At 62.9% G+C, this 15,225-nt stretch overlaps 1 protein-coding gene across 1 annotated transcript in view; it reads right to left on the reverse strand.

Moving 5' to 3' along the window:
- ADGRB1 (adhesion G protein-coupled receptor B1) overlaps window positions 1-15,225 on the reverse strand; it is a 72,223-nt gene that overhangs the window by 31,935 nt on the left and 25,063 nt on the right. The gene's annotated exons all lie outside the window — the stretch shown is intronic.

A 15,225-nucleotide genomic window follows, 5' to 3' on the forward strand; every position in this document is an offset into this window, starting at 1 on the left:
CCCCCCCAGGTTTAGTTTCCTCATCTCCAAAATGGGGAGGGGGACAGGTGAGAGGATGAAGCGGGCAGATGCCCCGCTAAGCGCCCGGCACAGTGCTCGCGTGTCCGTGTTAGCGTCTCTGGGAATGTTCAGAGTCACCAGCTGCAGGTATCTGAGAGCCCCAGAGCAGCTTCTGTTGAATTTGAGATGTTACACAATCCCCTTTCTGAGCTCCAGGCACCAGGGGAGAAGGGATGTGCTCTGAGCCAGCCTGTCACCTTCACATCTGCTTTTCTCTCTTGATTCTCCCCCCACAGGGAAGGACCTGCCCCCATTTTACAAGGAGGAAAACTGAGGCCCCACGGGCAGGATGTGCCCCAGGTGAGAGCAAGGCAGAGCTGTCAGGAGGCCCTGGAGTTGGCCCCAGGCTCTGCAGGTGCATCAGGGCCCCTCCTTGCCGGCCTGTCCGCTCATCTCTGAGGTGCAGTGAGAGGAGAACACGTCCCTCTTGTGGGCACTATGCCCTGAGCCCATGGGGACCAGGGCTTGCGAGGCCCGAAGCACATTCATTTTAGGAGCCCTCTATAAAAAAAGAATGCAGACGGAGACATCAGCCACGGAGGGGCCCTGCAGCTTCAGCCTCCAGCTCCATGGACGCCTCTGCCTGAGCCTTCTGGCCTCGGCGCAGCTGAACCTCCACATGCCCAGAAGGACCCAAGGTGTGCCAGGTCACATGGAACAGCAGAGCCCAGCCAGGGCCAGGGCGGAGGCCACAGCCTTGACCCCAGCCACCAGGATGGAGGCCAGCGGCTCAGCCGCCCGCATGGCCCCGCTCCTGGCACAGTGAGGAACAGAAGTCAAAGCCTAGGAAAGCCCTGGCAGAGACCCCTTCTCCCCTGCCTTCCTCGAGAGAAGGGAGACCCCACCAACCACAGCGGCAGGAACAAGACCTGAGGACGTCAGTAACAGAGAAGGAGTGTGGGGTCCTGGAGGTCCCAGTGACACCCCAGGTCCAGCCTGAGCCTCACACCCTCAGCTGGAGCTTTATCAAGGCCTCACTCGGCTGCCCCGGGCACGCCGGCTTGCCATCTCCCTTCGTCCCTCAGCACGACCCAGGACATGGGCACCAAGCACTGAGCCCTGGCCGACCCCAGCCCCCACCACGGCCCTCCAGCCCTCCTTCCCCCGGGACTGCCCTGTCCTCATGCCCAGGGATGCATGTGTGGCTGCAGCCTTGCACGTGCAAGCTGCTGACCAGACCCAAGGACAGCCGACGCAGCGCGGGCCAGAGGACCCAAAACCCAGTGCTCCCAGGAAGACTGTAGGCCGTGTCTCAAGCTGACCGGCTTGCCCACAACACTGACCGTGTGGCTGCTCCTAAGGGCAGGCTCTGTGGCCAGCCAGTGCTGGGTGCAGATCCCAGCTCTGCCTCTCAGGATCCAGGCACGGACACCGCCTCCGCCCTGCTCCTGAGAGCGGAGGAGGGGGGACCTGGAGACCCGCTCTCTGGCTGACCTGAGGGCTGCTGGAGGACCGAGAGGGAACAGCACCCCGAGGCCTGGGGTGAGCGTAGCCGGGCTGGCTGGGGCCAGCAGCCTGGCAGGTTCCCAGCCGGCGGCGTTGGCGGGCCTGCAGGGCGCCAGGCAGACAGCTGCCGGCCACCTCCTGGGAGAACGCCAGCCCAGGCCGGTAGCTGGCCCTGCAGGGCTCCTGCTGTGGGCACTAATTAGCTTATCAGCCTCCCAGAGGAGGGCAGAGCCAGGGGTAGCTGCCTGCTCTGCCTAGGGGTGGGGCCAGGACCTGCCCCTGCAGCCTCAGGCCGTGGAGGGCACAAGGAGGCGCCCGCCCCTGGGCCAGAGAACCAGCTGGTCGGGCCAGCAGCCCTGGAGGTGGGCAGCTGCTGGTCGCTCTGGAAGTTGCTGGACCCTGTGGGAGTGCAATGCAGGCTGTCCGGCCTCAGCATCTTCCCCCGCTCTGCAGTCCCCAGCCCCTGGTGGCCTGTATCAGGGGAGCAGGGGGGCATGGACCCTCTCCTCGCCCCCTCCCAGCAGCTCAATAATAACAGCTTCCTGTGCATTTTATCACTTAATCTCTGCAATAACCCTCAGCTCAGCTGTGTAGATGAAGACACTGAGGTTCAGAGACGTGATGCAGCTACCCAAGGCCACACAGCAGACATCACGAGGGCCAAATCACAGTTCTTCTCTATCTGACCCCCTCCCCTGCCTGCCCCCCGCCCCCCGCCGTCTGAACCACTGGACTCTGAAGAACAGATCCGAACGGGACCCTCAAGGGTAACCTGAGACCCAGACGACACAGAGGTCAAGCCCCCATCCCAAGCCAGGAAAAGAACTCCGTCAATGGAGGTTTCCCAGGCAGTTGGCTGAGCCTTCCACGCTGTGCTGGACATCACAGGACAGGTGGATGGGTGGCCCCTGCCTTGCATCTTAGGCACACCCTGACCTGGGGAAGGTTAGGGGACCCTCAGCCCTCCTATTTTCAACAAAACCTCTAGGACGCATCCTCCTAGACCCACAGCATCTGGAAGTTCTTCACCACGTCTGACCAAAATCTTTCCTGCTCCAGGGGACACCTGTTCCCATCTCTGCAACACAGGCAGGTCATTCCCTCCTCTTGTGCACAGTGACCGCTGCCACACGTGGGAGACCATTTGCTGCCTCCTGTCTGAGCTTCAGAAACTTGGAATATCTGGGTCATAGAGCCAGGCCCTCCCTCCTGGGCCCAGACCCGAGGAATCTGGGTCAGCGACACCTGTTCCTCCCGCCTCCCTAGGTCCAGGGTGAGAGAAGGAGCAGGGGCAGTGGCACCTCCCAGGACCAGAAGGGCAGGGGGATCCGGGGCTCAGAGCAGGAGCCCCTCCCTGCCTGAGTTGAAGGCAGAGTGAGGGGCCCTGGGCCCCTCAGATCAGAGATCCCAGAGAAGGGCTGTCTCTCCCATCAGACAGGGCCCCCAGGGCAGAGCTGTGCCCCTTCCATCAGATCAGCTGACCTGCTAGGCCCTGCCTGGCTGGCTCCACCTCCCCGGCCACAGCCAAGGCCAGCTCCCAGGCTCCCCCTGTCCCCCCGGGAGGCCGTCCCTGACCCGCAGCCTCCATCCACTGGTCTCCTGCCTCCTGCCTGCTTCTTCCCACCACATGACGCTCTGCCCCTGGTTCTGGGTCCTGCCCAGCGTCCCCCGCAGGAGTGCAGGACCGGATCTGGCTTGCTCACCCTGCTGCCGGCACACCAGTGGGGACAGTACTCAGCCAAGACTGAGGAGCACAGCCTCTCTGCCCCTCCAACCTCCCACTGCCCCCCGAAACCTCAACGCCTCCTCCCTCCCACCCTCCCTCCCCTACAGCCGCCCCATCGGTAAGTCCACCTGGCTTTCCTTTCAAAATGCACCAAGAGTCCACCAGCCGCCCACCCCTCCATGGCCACCACCCCGGGGGACCCACCACAGCCCATCCCCCTTCGCTGCGGCTGCTGCCCCGAGGGCCCCCACTTGGCCACTGCACGGCGCCAGCACCATTGTTTGAAACACGCCTGGCCACATCGCCCTGCTCCAAACCCTGCACAGCTCTCTCACTGAGAGCCATGGCCTCTCGCCCTCAGGGACCCCAGGGCCCCGGGGGCTGGCCCACCCTCCAACCCGACTTCCCCACTCCCCGCCGAGCGCTCCCCTCCGGCCATACTCAGGCCGCGAAGCCCCAGCAGCTCCCTCCGCATTTCACCCTCAGCACCCAGCACGGGGCCACGGCCTTGTCCCAAGTGCAGGCGGCTCAGAGGAGAGAGCCTGGTTCCCGTCTCCAGCTGGACAGGGGTAGTGGGTTTGGCCCCCACTCTGGTTAGGCAGCTCCCCCAAGGCACTAACCCTGGGCCCAGGGTGGTGGGGAGCCAAGCAGTGTCAGAGGCCCCAAGAGGAGGCCCAGCCTTGTGGCACCCCTGCTCTCCTGCCACCTGGCCGGTGCCCAGATAACGCTGGTCCAGCCCGGCTCCAGAGGGGAACTGGGCCACCAAGGCCTGGTCCCACCCTTGGGTCGGCTCCCTCCTGGCCACTAGGAGTCGACCTGCCTCCCCTGTGAGGTGGGCACAAGTCCTCACCCCACATGCTGTTCAGGGAGACCACAGGGACCCAGGGCCCACTTCAGGGCCCGACACACCCAGGGGACAGTAACACAGAGAGAGAGTGGAGAGTGCCCCCACACGCGCCTGCCCACCGAGCCAGGGCCTTGGCTGCACGCATGATGCCTCCTGTCGGCCCACGAAGCAGGTGCTATTATGGGACTGTGCCCGTCAGGGTCCCCTGGGGTTTGATGGGCTAATTCACACTGGAGTGTGAATGACTCATAGGTGTCCTCCCACACAGCAGGAAGAAGCCGGAGTGGGCACAGCACGCCCCAGTGGGGGAACAGGGAGTGGGCAAGGTGTCTCTCAGCCAGGGGCTTCCAGGAACCTCTCCAAACTTCTCAGCCTGGCCTCCGAGACCCTCAACGGTTGGCCTCCATCTGTGCTCCCTACCACCCATCCCAGGCACAAGCCCTGCTAAGTCATGCGTCACCCATCAGGAGGGCCCACTTCTCTCCGGCTGGTGCTGTCTCCTCCAGGGAGCCTGCCCGGATAACCTGTCAGCTCCTGAGCATTGCCCCAGCCCCTCCATCAGGTCCTCCCTGCCGCTGGGCCGGGGCTCTCCTCCCCGGTGCTACCTCGCCTAGCAGCCAGAGCTCACCATGACTCCCCAACCTGCCCTGGGCCCTAGTGGCCCTGCCTGCACACGCCAGCCCAGAAGGAACCACTAGTGACCCAAACACAGGCGCCCTCTCCGGCCTCCAGGCCTTGATCTTGGCTGGTCCTATGACCACATGCCTTCTGTCCCCTGGCTGACTCAGCCTAGTCCTTCAAGGCTCCTCAGAGCCACTGCCACCTCCAGGAAGCCCCCTTGATCCCCACTCCATGTCCAGCCCCTATCTGGCTGCTGGCTTGTGAGAGGCCCCAGGGTAGGCCGGCCACGTCCGCTTCCCCAGGGCTTGGCCAGATCAGCTCCGTCCCCTCAGTTCAGGGCCTCGGGGCAATGCCTGTGGTCCTGTGGGGACCCCGGGGTCTGTGACCCATGGACCCCAGGGATGGACACCTGCCTGACCTGGGCCTTGCTGGCTGAGTGAGCTGCCAGGTGAGACCCGCGCCCCCTCGGGCCCGTGTCCCTGCCTGTGGCTGGCTCTCCGGGGCCTGAGCCAGTGCTGACTCTGAGCCTCGGTCAGCATCTGTGCTTCTGTGACGGGGGCCTCCAGGGCTTCTCAGGTTCCCTGCGATGCCATGACGCCAGTCCCATGGCTGCCCCCGGTGCCCCCGCATATGGAGTCAGGGCTTCCAGCACAGGCCTGCTTGGGGTCCAGCGGCCCATCCTCCCCCTGCCCGCCCACCTGGGCAGGGCCACAGGCGCACAGCAGCCTGCCAGGTAGACAGGGCCCTGGAGAGGGTGGGACCCTGGGCTCCCCGGCCCCAGAGGAAGGGGTTGGCCTGGGAGGGCAGGGGTCCTGCCGACCCCTCTCCCCCTGCTGAGTCCTCCCAGCTCAGAGGCCCACACCCCAGGACTCCTCCCCGAGCCCCTGCCCCTCACTCAGCACTTCACCTGGAGTGCCTGCGGCCCAGCTCTGTCCAGTCTGTCACCTGAGGGGCCTCTGCCCTGACACCCGCACCCCCTCATGCTCCCGCCACTGATGTAGCTGGAGAGTCAAGCTGGTATGTCCATTCATTCATTTAGCAAGCACCTCCCTGGCCTGCCTGTGCCAGGCCCGGCGCTGGGCATGGGGAACCTCCGTGGGAATGCCCCTGACCCCAGCAGGTCCCAAACCTGACCATCTGTCACAGCCGGCCTGGCCTTGTCTCCTCCAAGATATCCTCCCAGACAGCCCTGGCCTCGTGAGCGCTCCCCTCTGCTCTCCGCCCCGTCCTTTCATCCACCCTGGCTGGCGTCAGATCCTGTCTGCTGCTCATTAACGGTGCCACGGGTGTGTCCTGGTTCCCGCAGGGAAGGGGGCTTCAAATTCCCTAGCTGAGCTCGTGACCAATGCCACCTTAACTGTCACCACAACCTCTACCTTCATAGCCATCAGTGAAACCACCGCCACCCTCATCAACATCACCCTCCACACCATCAATACAATCGTTACCACCGTCATCATCACTGCTACCGCCACCATTATATTACCAACACCCCACCACATCACCACCACCACCAACACTGTCAACATCAACACCATCATCGTCACCCTCATCACCAACAACGACACAATCACACGACATCATCACTACCACCAGCGCCAACGTCATCATCCTTACCACCAACTCACTATTATCAGCAACATTAACACCACCATCTCCGTAATCACCACACAGTCATCACAACCACCACGACCACCAACAATGCCACCATTAACACCACTACCATTACCACCACATCACCAATACCACCAGTACGTTATCACCAGCACCAACATGACTACCACCCTCACCATCACCAACAATCACACCATCAACGCTACCGCCATTGCACCAACACTGTCACCATCATCACCACCATCAACAACACGATCGCTCCCAGTGCTATCGCTCTCACCACCACCACCACAATTGTCACTACCCCTGCCACCACCATTACTGTGCCTTCAGGTCACCAGCATCGCCTCCACTATTAGCACCATCACCATAACTGCCATCAGCTCCTCAGAGCCAGCATCGCCACTGTCGCTAGGACCGACGTGAACCAGAACCCCCATCACCAGCATTCAGCAACAAGCACTTACTCCACACCCGCCTTGTCTCGCAGGAGGTCTTGCCACCACCCCGTCAACCAGGACGACGGAGCTCAGGCAGCCACACTATCACCATTGTCCAGCACACCCCCACCTCCACCCCACCCTCCAGGCATCTCCCAGTTCACCTGACTCCCAAAGGTCCCGTCTCCTCAGGTGACCGCAAGGTCATCTGCCATCTGGCTCTTCCAGGTGCCTCTGCACCAGGCCAGGAAAGGAGAATGGGCACCCCCCACGGTCACCGTACCGTCCCTGCCAGCCTGGGAGTCCCTCCTGTCGACCCCACATCCCGCCCCCCACATCCCGAGGGCTCCCTGCAGAGACAAGGACAGTTAGCCGCTGCCCCCCAACACGCTAGCAGGGCGCAAACCACTGAGCCGCCCGGGAGCTGGGGTTTTGATGGAGACTTTCCTGCCTCGGGAAACGAGCAGTTGCACCCTCAGCAGAGGGAAGCAAGTGTCCTGAGGACGAGGGTGACCACAAGCCCTCCAGGAACATCCCCCCCATGTGTGGACCCCTGCTGCCCCCTGCCCCTGCCCTTGCCATGCCACCTCAGGGTCACTGGGGGCCATCTGCGTGAGGGAGCCTGGTGGGCACTGCAGGGTCACTCAACTTGGGGTGAGGACCCATGAGCCACTGTGTGACCCAGGCAAGCATCACCACCACTCTGAGCCTCTGGCTTCTTGTCTGAGGACCGGTGCCTGGTGTAAACTTGCCAGGGCTGGCGAATGGAATGAGCTTTTGGCAGAAGGACCAGGCACAGTGCAGGTGACCAGGAAGTGTCAGCTCTGCCTTTCCATACCCCTACCCCAATTCTGCCCCTCCTTGGTCACCCCCAAGGCCAGAGAACTCACCCCTTTCTGCTCCTAAAATGAGGCCTGGGGATTTGGATGAGGGGCTGGTGGAGGCCCCAGGCCCACTTCTCACTGGACCGCTTGTTCCCCAGCTCAACCACTCTCTGCCTTGGTGCCTTTGCACAGGCTGCACACGGGCCTGGGGGCCTCTACGACCCTCCTACCAGTGGACTCCAGCTCCGCCCTCACGACCAGCCCGAGGTGTCCCTCCCCAGGAAGCCCACCTCAGAGTTGGCCTGTCACCCCCAGTACACGGGGCAGTCATGCCCCAGCCCCCCAGCCCCCCAGCCCCCCGAGGGTGAGTGCTTTGTCTGAGTGGCTCCCTGCTGTCCCCTAGCACAGGGCACAGTGCCAGCTAGGGAAGCGGCCTTCTCCTCCGAGCAGTCCTCCTGGAACAGGGGACACGATGGCATCTGCTTATGAGCACTTCCTGGCTCCAGTTACTCGACGCACATCATCTCATTCAGAAACCCCACTTTATGGATGGGGAAACTGAGGCTCAGGGAGGCAAAGGGGCTCCCCATAGTCACCCCATTAGTAAGAAACAGGGCCGGGACTGGAGCCCAGGCCTGCTGGAGGTCAGAGCCCTGCCCCTCGTGCCCACCCATCTCCCGTGTCACCATGCCTCGGGGAGGGCACTCGGGACCTGTGGGCTCCCCCACCGGCACAGCCTTGGAGGGAGTGGATGGGGGCGGATGGAACGGCCCAGCGGGAACAGTGTGGGGTGAGCCTGGAAAGCAGTGGGCGAGGCTCCCGGGAGGATGGCGAGGAGGACTGGGGCCCCGCGGGAGGCAGCAGGACAGGGCCTGGGCAGGTGGGGGGGCGATGCTGCAGGAATGACATCAGACACAGGTTTGGGCAGGAGGCAGCCCCCACCCCAACCTCCTCCTGGGACAGTGAAGCCAGGCCAGAGGGCTGCGCGTGGCCTGAGCGCTCCATGTGGGCGGGTCATCACTGGGAACACACAGGGCTTCGGCGCTTGCAGATAGAAGGACGGATGGACAAGCGGACAAACGGACAGATGGAAGAAATCCCTGCCAGGAGCATCCTGAAGGACCCCTGTGTGCCGGCCAGGCGCAGGCCCATCCCAAGAGTCCCCTGCTCTGTGCCCACATGCGCCCCTTCCTGCGCCAGCACAGCCCAAGGCAGCCGCTCCCCCTGCACCCGCGGCGGCCCCTCCTGGAGCCCGCAGGTCTCAGTGGGAGGAGGGAAGCGGGCAAGGCTGAGCCCTTTAGCCCTCCCTCCTACTTCCTGGCACGGCCCGGTGTCCTCAGTGCCCAGCTGTACCGCCCAGTGACCTCCCGGGTGCCCCCCTCCCCGAGGGCAGCTCCACCTCCTCCCCTTGTCCTCTGCTGGGCACGGGTTTAGTCAGGAGGCGGCTCATGGCAGAGCTGGTGGGGTGGGGGTGCTGACAGTGGGATGGGTGATGATGGCGGGGCCGGAGGCGAGGGTGACGGTACCAGAGAGAAGGGGAGGCTGTGGAGTTACCTCTGACGCTCAGCCTCCTGACCAGGGACAGATGACATGGTTGACGGCTGACTCAACCTGTCCCCTGCCGTGCAGCTGCCCCGCCCACCTCACCAGTGCAGGCACCCTCCGGAAACCACACTGGCCACGCGCCGCCCCCACTCCCGTCCAGCAGATCCCAGAGCTCAGGGCCGGCCACGCTCTGTGCCTCCCTGACTCGCAAGCCCCTTCCCCTCCCCCTTCTGTCTCCATGGACATCGTGCCCAAAAAGCCACAGACCTCCACCCTCGCACCCACCCACCCACACAGGTGCAGAGAAGCTGCACGACACAGGGGCAGCCGGACACACGGGAACCCCCGAGGTGGGAAAGCACGGGGCTGAGACAGGGCTGGACACAGCGCCATGCAGGGAAGCCCCCAGCCCCAGACGCCCCTGCCAGACTAACAGCCCCAGAGGCTGGAGCACAGGTGTCTGGGACACCCCCGCATGCTCCTGGCACAGGACCCTGCCGCTCCTCCTGCCCCTCCTCCCCAGACACTCCTCACCAGGGCTGTCGCAGGCCAAGCAGCAGCCGGCAGTGCTTTTTCTAGCAGGAAGAGAAAGGAGAGCAGGGGAGGGGCCGGGGGAGGGGCCGGGGGAGGGGTGGGCAGCTCTGGCAGCCCCAGCAGCCCCACCCTCTGCATTTGCCTGCGGGCCCCAGGAAGGGGTGGGGGTGGGTGCTGGGTGGCACCTGCCTGGACCAGGAGACGGTGGGCACTCATGGTGTCCCAGTGTACACTGGAGGAAACTGAGGCTCGGGTTTGCCCGGCCATCACAGGCAGAACCAGGGATTCCTGAGCGCGGGGAGGGGCCGTGCTGACGGGCCAACCTAGGCTGTAGGACCCCACAGAGCCCCAGCCCTTGGACACACAGGTCCAAGCAGGCACTCCAGGGGGGCACCTTGGAGCTGTGTCGAGGGCAGGCCCAGGTCCCCCCTGTCCTGGGAGGGCCCCTCTCACCCCATCTCCAAGAGAAGGAAGGGTGGGCTCACCAGGGCCCGGCCCCCTGGTGGGTGTCCTGTTGGGTACGCAGTGTGTGGGGGCACCTTGAGAGCAGGACCCTGTCACCACAGTCAGACTGCACTGGGCAGGCTGGACGCGGGAAAGATGCGTTCAGAGAATGAATGAGTGAGTCAATGAATGGTCGAATGGGTGAGTCCCCAGTCCCCGGAGGATGAAGGACCCCGTCATCCTGTGGTCGCACTCCAGTGGTCTCTGTTCACCTCCTGAGGGCCTACTGTGTGCCCAGCATGGAAACACGTGGACGAGACCCAGCCCTGCCGTCGGGTGGGGCTCACGTTCTGCAGGGGTGGGGCCAACAGGAAGCAGGGAACACAGATGTATGGACTTCCTGCAATCTGGGGTCGGAGCAGGGAAGAAGCGGACAGGGCACAGATGTAGGAAAATGGGCAGGAAGGCCTCCCGGCACAGGTGGCTTCTGAGGCCGGAGGAGGAGATGAGAGCACAGGGACCAGGCAGCGAGGGGGCCGGCGGGGTGGAGGGCAGTGGGGGGCGGGCCAGGGGATGCTCATTGTCCCACCCCAGGTTCAGAGCACCCCGGTCCTCCTGACCTCATGGCCTGTCTCCTCCTCCAGCTCCCAAAGCCAAGGAGACTGGCAGGCTGGGCTCTGGAGCCCCTTGAGGAGAGGCGGGCCCACACCAGCCTCTGCCAGCCCCTGCTGCCCCCAAGGACAAAGTGGGAGCAGACTCAGAGACCAGGGGGCGCTGGGGAAAAAGGCTGGGCTGAGTCCAGGGCTGGGCAGGGGCGGAGGGTAGGATGGGTGGACGGTCTCACTTCTAAGAGCAGACTCCACCTCTCCCCCACCCAGGTGGGGGGGCAGCAAGCACACCCTCCCCCTGCCCCACCACGCTCAGGGAGGATGAGGATCCTGAGGCCCTCCCAGGCCGCCACAGAGGCCTTCTGTGTTGGGCCTGTCTCGGCTCGGCCCACCCCCTCTGCCCCCATCAGCAACAGCCGGCGTGGGAGAAATCGGGCTGGGAACCGGCCGCTGACAGCGACCTGGGGACCCTGCCAAGGCTCCCTTCCGTTCGCCCCCCTCGGCCTGCCCCCTCACTGCCCTCTCCACGGAAACCAAGGATGGGGGGGGCAAAGCTCTTAAAGGGACAAAGACGCACACTTGGGCAGGGAGCCCAGGGAGGAGGCTGGGCCTAGGTCCTGCGTTTCCCCGGGACAGCTGCCCCCGGCCTGGGCCCTGTGTATGTGGCAGGGCTGGGAGTCTGCACAGACTGGAATGACCCACGGGGTGACCCTGGGCTTGTCAGACAGCACTCTGGGCCTCAGTCCCCTCAGCTGGACAGAGAAAGCTTGTGTGAGTAAACGAGCAGATCTAAAGGGGCCTGGGGGGGTCAGGCTTCGGGAAAGGAGCCCACACTGTGTGCGGGGATGTCACCCTCTCTGCCAGCCTGTCCCAGTGTCTACTCTACTGGCTCAGGGTCTGGAGAGTAAGGGTGCCAAGAGCCCACAAGTTAGGGACACGCCCAACCCAGGTGAATAGGAGCCCGCTGCAGGCCTTCTCAGGGCCTTGATAGCTGATGTGTGTGTGGTGGGCATGGAACCCTGCTCTTCCTGGAGCCCTCTTGGGGCTGGCATCTGGCAGAACACCCCTGAGACACTGGCCTAGCAGGACAAGCACCATGGATGGGGTCTGGCCCGGGCCCTGGCCGATACTAACGTCCCCACGTTGGGCCTCAGTCGGACCACTTTCAAGTGAGGGCAGAGCAGATGATCTCTCGCGACCTTGCAAACTCTGACTTTTATGCTCTATGTAACTCTGGGTTATTTATTTTTAAAAAGGAGACTGCGAAACACTTGCAACTTCCCATGAGTCCAAGACCCAGGGAGCTGTCCTTTCAGAACCACAGAACTCAACTCCCGCCACGTGCTTCCCAGCCTTTCTCGACCCCCGTCACCACCCCTCCATCCTCTCTCCACTCCTCCTCCACCCACCCGGCCATCCATCCACCCTCCTAAACATCTGGGAACTCTGCAGGGACCCCCTTTTCCCTCCCTAACACTCTCATTCCCCAGGCCCTCACTGCCACTGGCCAGGCTAGTCCAGGGGTGTAGGGGGCTCCCTGGGCCATGCTGTCAGCCAGTGTTCAGCAGCGGGTGATCCGGGTTCTTTGGGCTGAGAGGGTGGGACTGGTCGCATAACTTGGGCTCCAGGGGCAAGAGCGACTCCAGGGGGCTGTCAGGGCCCAATGTTTACAGAGCACGAGCAGTCGCCTTGAGAGGGGATGTGGAGCCGCTGTGGGTAAGTGTGTGTGTGTAACTGGGGCGAGGCAGGTGGAGGGTCTGCACTGTGGGTGGAAGCCTCTGACTCACTCTTTCTAAGGCGAGTGTGTCACATGCAGGGAGGCGGCCCTGCAAGCATATGACACATGCGCAATTACATGTGAACATGCACAGTGATTCCAGGTGAGACACAGGGTCAGGGCTCAGTGTGTGCCCAGGGTCAGGGCTCAGAGTATGACCAGGGTCAGGACTCAGACTGTGACCAGGACTAGGGCTCAGAGTGTAAGCAAGGTCAGGACTCAGAGTGTGACCAGGACCAGGGCTCAGAGAGTGAGCAGGGTCAGGGCTCAGTGTGTGACCAGGGTCAGGACTCAGAGTGTGAGCAGGGTCAGGGCTCAGTGTGTGAGCAGGGTCAGGGCTCAGAGTGTGAGCAGGGTCAGGGATCAGTGTGTGAGCAGGATCAGGGCTCAGTGTGAGCACTGTCATGCCTCAGACTGTGAGTAGAGTCAGGGCTCAGAGTGTGACCAGGATCAAGACTCAGCATGTGAGCAGGGTTAGGGATCAGTAGTGACTAGGGTCAGGGTTCAGGGTGTCATCAGGACCAAGGCTCTGTCTGAGTTTGGGATCCAGGCTCCATCTGTGACCAGGAAGAGGTTTCCGTAACGGATCACAGTCATGGATGGAGAGGTCACTATTTCTCAGCTGAAGGTCACTGATGGCTCTTAGCTTACGCCCCCTCCCCCACACACACAGTCCTGCTGACGTGTTTGACCCTTTCTGATCATGCACACACAAACATAGGCCCACATCAGCACAGACCCGAGCCCTGGGAACACTGGTGGAAGCAGACCTGGGGCCCTGCCCTTGGACCCCATTTCCGGTCACCTGGGAAACCCTGGGCTCCTCTTAGCCCATTCATGGGGTTTGGAGTGGCCCCACCAGGCCCCAGAAGAGTAGCTGTCCAGCACAGAGCAGAGGGGACGGGGGTGGAGGAGAGGGCAGAGCCAGCCCCCTGACAATTCCCATCCGCCTCTGACCCTCTCCATGGGCCCAGGCTGCCCGCTTCTACATGAGATGCCTCAGTCCCCGCTCCTGAGGTTTCAGCTGGGCTTGGGGCCTCTTGGAGCCACAGAGTCCTCAGTGGCAACAGGCGCAGTGCCACCAGGCTCCCAGGGCCGGGCCCAAGACGGAAGCGAGAACTCATGTGCAAAATGCTGTCCGGGGCATGCCTCAAACACCGCAGAGCTGTGGGCACCCTGCCGCTGTCCTTGGGGACCCAGGCCCTCAGGTGCAGAGACCTTAACAGTCCCATCCATCCAGAAGTGACCAGGTGGGCAGAGCACCCCTGGGGTGGCAAATGTGCCCCCCCCACCCTTGAGAGAGGAAGGGCAAATGGAGGCCACGGTCAGTCCTCTCCCCGCTCTGCTCCCACCTGCAGGCAGGCAGACTCGGCCACGGGACGGGAAGCTGAGGCATCCCGAGGGCGCGATCTGCTCAGGCCACACAGCCGCAGGGTCCTCCTTGACCACAGAAGGGTCCGAGGGACAGTGAATTTACACACTCTGGGCTGGCAAGATGTCACAGCCTGCTGCCCCAGGAGGCAAAGGGGATGGGCCCCACTTTTCAGGAAAACAATTTACTACCGAGAGCTTAAAACTCTCCAGGGACGCAGTGCCAAGGAAGTACTGGGAAATGCAGGCGGGGCTGTCCAATCAGGCTGGTGTTCCCAGTAGAATGCGGAGGGCTCCTTCAGTCGGGCTGCTGGGGTGAAGCAGGCGCCCCAGGGAGCCGCAGGCAGCCTCTGAACAGCCCCTGGGGGATGTCTGGGCTGTGGGGAGGGGCCTGTGCCAAAATCAGGGGCCAGAGAGGATGGACCTGCAGCCGCAGTACCAGCTCCACCTCCGAAAATGCAAAGCTCTGGGCTCTCCCGCCACGCGCCACAGGCGAGGGCCGCAGGGGCCCGCCTGGGTGCTGCCAGCGTGTGGGCCTTCTTTCTTGCTTTTTCTTTTTTTATCCTTTTCTGACACCCCATTTCATACAAAGAGCTTGTGCTGCTTGCAAAACCCAGAGAAAATCAGTCAACAGCAATCCAAGCCAGAGGGCCTGTTTCCAGGGCTATAGGCTCCGCCCCAGCTCTCCCCCAGCCCAGCCTCCTGGCCTAGACCCTGTCCTCACGCCCCCAGACCAAGAGTAGGAAAGGCAGTGGGTCTGCCATATAGCCCACACACTCCCACCACAGGGCCTTTGCACTTCTGTTCCCTCTGCCAAAATGTTTGTCCCCAGACCCCCACGTGCAGAGTGCCGTGTGCCGTGTCAGCCTCCGCTCAACATCACCTCCTCGGAGAGGCCTCCGTGAACCTGCTCTGAGAAGCACCTCACCCCACCTGCCATGAGATCCATCTGGCTCCACTTCTTGGCATGTGACATGACCTGACATTTTCACACGGGTCTATATGTTCCTGCTTCAGTATCCCTTCTCCCTGGAGATAGGAGGAGGCCGAGGGCCAGGACTTCCTAGAGCAGTGCCTTGTCGGTGGTCAGTAACCATTGGTGGATGGGTGGGTGGGTGGATAGGAGGGTGGGTGGATGGATGGATGGATAGGGAATGGATGGATGGGGGATGGATGGATTGGAGATGGATGGGTGGATGGATGAATGGAGGATGGAAGAATGGATGAGTGGATGGATGGATGTGAGATGGATGGATGGGTGGATGGATGGGTGGATGGATGGATGGGTGGATGGATGGTGGATGGATGGATGGGGGATGGATGGGTGGATAGATGGTGGATGGATGGATGGGGAGTGGATGGGGGATG

The sequence above is a fragment of the Equus quagga genome, chromosome 16 (assembly GCF_021613505.1).
Source record: "Equus quagga isolate Etosha38 chromosome 16, UCLA_HA_Equagga_1.0, whole genome shotgun sequence".
Taxonomy (NCBI): domain Eukaryota; kingdom Metazoa; phylum Chordata; class Mammalia; order Perissodactyla; family Equidae; genus Equus; species Equus quagga.